Source organism: Arachis stenosperma, chromosome 10, assembly GCF_014773155.1.
Source record: "Arachis stenosperma cultivar V10309 chromosome 10, arast.V10309.gnm1.PFL2, whole genome shotgun sequence".
Lineage (NCBI taxonomy): Eukaryota > Viridiplantae > Streptophyta > Magnoliopsida > Fabales > Fabaceae > Arachis > Arachis stenosperma.
In genome coordinates this window covers 85,999,214-86,006,961 of record NC_080386.1, presented here as the reverse complement: position 1 = coordinate 86,006,961, position 7,748 = coordinate 85,999,214, and the positions used below count along the sequence as shown (strand labels likewise).

Genomic DNA, 7,748 nt, shown 5'->3' with positions numbered 1-7,748 from the left:
CTCCCATCCTCGCAGTGAAAGCTAATGCACGCACTCTGTCACAGTGTGGCCATCACCGGTGTGGTTCCCTCCCCTACCGGAATAGAATCACTCTTTTGCGTCTGTCACTAACGCCCAGTAGGTTACAGGTTTGAAGCACGTCACAGTCATTCAATCATTGAATCCTACTCAGAATACCACAGACAAGGTTAGACCTTCCGGATTCTCTTGAATGCCGCCATCAGTTCTTGCCTATACCACGAAGACTCCGATTAAAGAATCCAAGAGATATTCACCAAGCCTCGAATGCTTGTAAACAAGAATGGTTGTCAGTCACCTGTTCATAGGTGAGAATGATGATGAGTGTCAATCATCACCTTCATCAAGTTGAAGAACAAGTGATATCTTGGTAAAAGAACAAGTGGAATTGAATAGAAGAACAATAGTAATTGCATTAATACTCGAGGTACAGCAGAGCTCCACACCTTAATCTATGGTGTGTAGAAACTCCACCGTTGAAAATACATAAGAACAAGGTCTAGGCATGGCCGAATGGCCAGCCTCCCAAATGATCTAAGATAGCATAAAATTAGAAGATAGCTACCAAGATGTGTACAAAATACAATAGTAAAGGTCCTACTTATAAAACTAGTAGCCTAGGGTGTACAGAGATGAGTAAATGACATAAAAATCCACTTCCGGGCCCACTTGGTGTGTGCTTGGGCTGAGCAATGAAGCATTTTCGTGTAGAGACTTGTCTTGGAGTTAAACGCCAGCTTTTATGCCAGTTTGGGCGTTTAACTCCCATTTAGGTGCCAGTTCCGGCGTTTAACGCTGGAATTTCTGTAGGTGACTTTGAAAGCCGGTTTGGGCCATCAAATCTTGGGCAAAGTATGGACTATCATATGTTGCTGGAAAGACCAGGATGTCTACTTTCCAACGCCGTTGAGAGCGCGCCAATTGGGCTTCTGTAGCTCCAGAAAATCCACTTCGAGTGCAGGGAGGTCAGAATCCAACAGCATCTGCAGTCCTTTTCAGTCTCTAAATCAGATTTTTGCTCAGGTCCCTCAATTTCAGCCAGAAAATACCTGAAATCACAGAAAAACACACAAACTCATAGTAAAGTCCAGAAAAGTGAATTTTAACTAAAAACTAATAAAAATATACTAAAAACTAACTAGATCATACTAAAAACATACTAAAAACAATGCCAAAAAGCATACAAATTATCCGCTCATCACAACACCAAACTTAATTTGTTGCTTGTCCCCAAGCAACTAAAGATCAAATAAGATAAAAAGAAGAGATATGCAATGAACTCCAAAAACATCTATGAAGATCAGTATTAATTAGATGAGCGGGGCTTTTAGCTTTTTGCCTCTGAATAGTTTTGGCATCTCACTTTTTCCTTTGAAACTCAGAATGATTGGCTTCTTTAGGAACTCAGAATCCAGATAGTGTTATTGATTCTCTTAGTTAAGTATGATGATTCTTGAACACAGCTACTTATTGAGTCTTGGCTGTGGCCCAAAGCACTCTGTCTTCCAGTATTACCACCGGATACATACATGCCACAGACACATAATTGGGTGAACCTTTTCAGATTGTGACTCAGCTTTGCTAAAGTCCCCAATTAGAGGTGTCCAGGGTTCTTAAGCACACTCTTATTGCCTTGGATCACAACTCTTTTTTCTTTCTTCTTCTTTTTCTCTTTTCTTTTTTTTCTTTTTCGGTTTTTTTTTTTCGTTTGCTTCCTTCTTCTCTTTTTTTTTTTGTATTCACTGCTTTTTCTTGCTTCAAGAATCATTTTTATGATTTTTCAGATCCTCAGTAACATGTCTCCTTTTTCATCATTCTTTCAAGAGCCAACATTCATGAACCACAAATTCAAAAGACATATGCACTGTTCAAGCATACATTCAGAGAACAAAAGTGTTGCCACCACATCAAAATAATTAAACTTGTTATAAAATTCAGAATTCATGCAATTCTTTTTCCTTTTCAATTAAGCACGTTTTTATTTTAAGAAAGGTGATGGATTCATAGGACATTCATAACTTTAAGGCATAGACACTAAGACACTAATGATCATAAGACACAAACATGGATAAACATAAGCACTAAAATTCGAAAAACAGAAGAATAAAGAACAAGGAAATCAAGGAACGGGTCCACCTTAGTGATGGCGGCTCTTCCTTCCTCTTGAAGGTCCTATGGAGTGCTTGAGCTCCTCAATGTCTCTTCCTTGCCTTTGTTGCTCCTCTCTCATGATTCTTTGATCTTCTCTTATTTCATGGAGGAGAATGGAGTGTTCTTGGTGCTCCACCCTTAGTTGTCCCATGTTGGAACTCAATTCTCCCAGGGAGGTGTTTAGTTGCTCCCAATAGTTTTGTGGAGGAAAGTGCATCCCTTGAGGCATCTCAGGGATCTCATGATGAGAGGGGTCTCTTGTGTGCTCCATCCTTTTCTTGGTAATGGGCTTGTCCTCATCAATGGTGATGTCTCCCTCTATGTCAACTCCAACTGAATAATAGAGGTGACAAATGAGTTGAGGAAAGGCTAACCTTGCTAAGGTAGAGGACTTATCCGCCACCTTGTAGAGTTCTTGGGCTATGACCTCATGAACTTCCACTTCTTCTCCAATCATGATGCTATGGATCATGATGGCCCGGTCTAAAGTAACTTCGGACCGGTTGCTAGTGGGAATGATTGAGCGTTGGATAAACTCCAACCATCCTCTAGCCACGGGTTTGAGGTCATGCCTTCTTAGTTGAACCGGCTTGCCTCTTGAATCTCTCTTCCATTGTGCGCCCTCTTCACATATGGTTGTGAGGACTTGGTCCAACCTTTGATCAAAGTTGACCCTTCTTGTGTAAGGATGTTCTTCTCCTTGCATCATAGGCAAGTTGAACGCCACCCTCACACTTTCCGGAATAAAATCCAAGTATTTCCCCCGAACCATAGTAAGATAATTCTTTGGATCCGGGTTCATACTTTGATCATGGCTCTTGGTGATCCATGCATTGGCATAGAACTCTTGAACCATCAAGATTCCAACTTGTTGAATGGGGTTGGTAAGTACTTCCCAACCTCTTCTTTGGATCTCATGGCGGATCTCCGGATATTCACCCTTTTTTGAGTGAAAAGGGGACCTCGGGGATCACCTTCTTCAAGGCCACAACTTCATAGAAGTGGTCTTGATGCACCCTTGAGATGAACCTATCCATCTCCCATGACTCGGAGGTGGAAGCTTTTGCCTTCCCTTTCCTCTTTCTAGAGGTTTCTCCGGCCTTGGATGCCATAATGGTTATGAAAAAGCAATGCTTTTACCACACCAAACTTAAAATGTTTGCTCGTCCTCGAGCAAAGAAGAAAGAAGAGAGTAGAAGAAGAAGAAATGAGGAAGAGGGAGATGGTGGTGTATTCGGCCAAAGAGGGGGAGAAGTGGTGTATTGGTTGTGTGAAAATGAAGGAGTGAAGAAGGGTATTTATAGGAGAGAGGGAGATGGGGTTCGGCCATATTGGGTGGGTTTGGGAGGGAAAGTGGTTTGAATTTGAAGGGTGAGGTTGGTGGGGTTTTATGAAGGATGGATGTGAGTGGTGAAGAGAAAGATGGGATTTGATAGGTGAAGGGTTTTGGGGAAGAGGTGTTGAGGTGATTGGTGAATGGGGGAAGAAGAGAGAGAGTGGTGGTGGGGGTCCTGTGGGGTCCACAGATCCTGTGGTGTCAAGGAAAAGTCATCCCTGCACCAAATGTTGCTCAAAATCACGTTTTGAGCCATTTCTGGCGTTAAACGCCGGGCTGGTGCCCATTCCTGGCGTTTAACGCCAGGTTCTTGCCCTTTTCTGGCGTTTAACGCCAGTCTGGTGCCCCTTTCTGGCGTTAAACGCCCAGAATGGTGCCAGACTGGGCGTTAAACGCCCAACTGCTAGGCTTACTGGCGTTTGAACGCCAGCAGCTTCTTCCTCCAGGGTGTGCTGTTTTTCTTCCTGTTTTTCATTTTGTTTTTGCTTTTTCAATGGATTTTGTGACTTCTTATGATCATCAACCTACAAAAAACATAAAATAACAAAAGAAATTATAATCATTGGGTTGCCTCCCAACAAGCGCTTCTTTAATGTCAGTAGCTTGACAGAGGGCTCTCATGGAGCCTCACAGATACTCAGAGCAATGTTGGAACCTCCCAACACCAAACTTAGAGTTTGAATGTGGGGGTTCAACACCAAACTTAGAGTTTGGTTGTGGCCTCCCAACACCAAACTTAGAGTTTGACTGTGGGGGCTCTTCTTGACTCTGATTTGAGAGAAGCTCTTCATGCTTCATCTCTATGGTGACAGAGGGATATCCTTGAGCCTTAAACACAAAGGATTCTTCATTCACTTGAATTATCAGTTCACCTCCATCAACATCAATCACAGCCTTTGCTGTGGCTAGGAAGGGTCTGCCAAGGATGATGGTTTCATCCATGCACTTCCCAGTCTCTAGGACTATGAAATCAGCAGGAATGTAGTGGTCTTCAACCTTTACCAAAACATTCTCTACAAGTCCATGAGCTTGTTTTCTTGAGTTGTCTGCCATCTCTAATGAGATTCTTGCAGCTTGTACCTCAAAGATCCCTAGCTTCTCCATTACTGAGAGAGGCATGAGGTTTACACTTGACCCTAAGTCACACAGAGCCTTCTTGAAGGTCATGGTGCCTATGGTGCAAGGTATGGAAAACTTCCCAGGATCTTGTCTCTTTTGAGGTAATTTCTGCCTAGACAAGTTATCCAGTTCTTTGGTGAGCAAAGGAGGTTCATCCTCCCAAGTCTCATTTCCAAATAACTTGTCATTTAGCTTCATGATTGCTCCAAGGTACTTAGCAACTTGCTCTTCAGTGACATACTCATCCTCTTCAGAGGAAGAATACTCATCAGAGCTCATGAAAGGCAAAAGTAAGTCCAATGGAATCTCTATGGTCTCATGTTGAGTCTCAGATTCCCATGGTTCCTCATTGGGGAACTCATTGGAGGCTAGTGCACGCCCACTGAGGTCTTCCTCAGTGGCGTTCACTTCCTCCCCTTCCTCTCCAAATTCGGCCATATTGATGGCTTTGCACTCTCCTTTTGGATTTTCTTCTGTGTTGCTTGGAAGAGTACTTGGAGGGAGTTCAGTAACTTTCTTGCTCAGCTGTCCCACTTGTCCTTCCAAATTTCTAATGGAGGACCTTGTTTCATTCATGAAACTTGAGTGGTTTTAATTAGATCAGAGACCATGGTTGCAAAGTCAGAGGGGTTCTGCTTAGGATTCTCTGTCTGTTGCTGAGAAGATGATGGAAAAGGTTTGCCATTGTTAAACCTGTTTCTTCCACCATTATTATTGAAACCTTGTTGAGGTCTCTCTTGATTCTTCCATGAGAGATTTGGGTGATTTCTCCATGAAGAATTATAGGTGTTACCATAGGGTTCTCCTAGGTAATTCACCTCTTCCATTGAAGGGTTCTCAGGATCATAAGCTTCTTCCTCAGATGAAGCCTCCTTAGTACTGCTTGGTGCATTTTGCATTCCAGACAGACTTTGAGAAATCAAATTGACTTGTTGAGTCAATATCTTGTTCTGAGCCAATATGGCATTCAGAGCATCAATCTCAAGAACTCCTTTCTTCTGACTTGTCCCATTGTTCACAGGATTCCTTTCAGAAGTGTACATGAATTGGTTATTTGCAACCATTTCAATTAGCTCTTGAGCCTCTGTAGGCGTCTTCTTCAGATGAAGAGATCCTCCAGCAGAGCTATCCAAAGACATCTTGGACAGTTCAGAGAGACCATCATAGAAAATACCTATGATGCTCCATTCAGAAAGCATGTCAGAAGGACATCTTCTGATCAATTGTTTGTATCTTTCCCAAGCTTCATAGAGGGATTCTCCATCCTTCTGTCTGAAGGTTTGGACTTCCACTCTAAGCTTACTCCATCTTTGGGGTGGAAAGAACTTTGCCAAGAAGGCATTGACTAGCTTTTCCCAAGAGTCCAGGCTTTCTTTAGGTTGAGAGTCCAACCATATTCTAGCTCTGTCTCTTACAGCAAAAGGGAATAGCATCAGTCTATAGACCTCAGGGTCAACCCCATTAGTCTTGACTGTGTCACAGATTTGCAAGAATTCAGCTAAGAACTGATGATGATCTTCCATTGGAAGTCCATGGAACTTGCAATTCTGTTTCATTAGAGAAACTAATTGAGGCTTAAGCTCAAAGTTGTTTGCTCCAATGGCAGGGATAGAGATGCTTCTCCCATAAAAATCAGGAGTAGGTGCAGTAAAGTCACCCAGCACCTTCCTTGCATTGTTTGCATTATTGTTGTTTTCGGCTGCCATGTCTTCTTCTTCCTTGAAGAATTCGGTCAGGTCCTCTAAAGAGAGTTGTGCTTTGGCTTCTCTTAGCTTTCTCTTCAAGGTCCTTTCGGGTTCAGGGTCAGCTTCAACAAGAATGCCTTTGTCCTTGCTCCTGCTCATATGAAAGAGAAGAGAACAAGAAAATGTGGAATCCTCTATGTCACAGTATAGAGATTCCTTGAGGTGTCAGAGGAAAAGAGAAATAGAAAGAAGAAGGAGAAGAAGAATTCGAACTTTACTTAGATAAGGTTCGAATTGTGCATTGAGAAGGAGTGGTACTCCATAAATAGAAGGATGTGAGAAGGAGGGAAGAAGATTTTCGAAAATTAATTAAAATATTTTGAAAACATTTTTGAAAAACATTAATTGATTTTCGAAAATAAAAGTGGAAAAGAAATCAAGTGATTTTTGAAAAAGATTTTTAAATTAGAAATAAAAAAGATTTGATTGAAAACTATTTTGAAAAAGATGTAGTTGAGGAGATATGATTGGTTTTAAAAAGATGTGATTGAAAAGATATGATTTGAAAACAATTTTAAAAAGATTTGATTTTAAAAATTAATGACTTGCCTAACAAGAAAAGATATGATTCAAACATTAAACCTTTCTCAACAGAAAAGGCAACAAATATGAGATGTTCAATCAAATCATTAATTGTTAGTAAGTATCTTTAAAAAAAGGAAAGAAATTGATTTTGAAAACATTTGATTGAAAAGATATGATTTGAAAAAGATTTGATTTTGAAAAACTTAAAAAAAAATTGATTTGAAAACAAAATCTTCCCCCTAGCACCATCCTGGCGTTAAACGCCCAGAATGGTATCCATTCTGGCGTTTAACGCCCAAAATGCACCCTTTTTGGGCGTTAAACGCCCAACCAGGTACCCTGGCTGGCGTTTAAACGCCAGTCTGCCTTCTTCACTGGGCATTTTTGAATGCCCAGCTTTTTCTGTAAAATTCCTCTGCAGTATGTTCTGAATCTTCAATTCTTTGTATTATTGACTTGAAAAGACACAAATAAAAGATATTTTTGGATTTTTTTAATAATCAAAATGCAACAAGAATCAAATAACAATGCATGCAAGACACCAAACTTAGCAGTTTGTATACTACTGACACTATATGAGACATATAAACACTCAAGTCAAAAGAATTCAAAGATCAGAGTAAGAAATCATCAAGAATTGCTTGAAGATCCTTAAGACACATGAATGAATGCATGCAATTGACACCAAACTTAAGATGAGACACTAGACTCAAGCAAGCAACTTCAAATATTTTTGGTTTTTATGGTTTTCTAAATTTTTTTGTGTTTTTCGAAAATTAAGTGAAAACATCAAAATTCTTAATGAGAATTCCAGGAATCAGTGCAATGCTAGTCTAAGACTCCGGTCCAGGAAT

At 40.7% G+C, this 7,748-nt stretch overlaps 1 non-coding gene across 1 annotated transcript; it reads left to right on the top strand.

Annotated features, from left to right (window-relative positions):
* Positions 1-5,817: 5,817 nt before the first annotated feature.
* LOC130958291 (small nucleolar RNA R71) lies at positions 5,818-5,925 on the top strand. Its single transcript, XR_009077421.1, has one exon. It is a non-coding gene; the product is annotated as a small nucleolar RNA R71 (small nucleolar RNA).
* Positions 5,926-7,748: the final 1,823 nt, after the last annotated feature.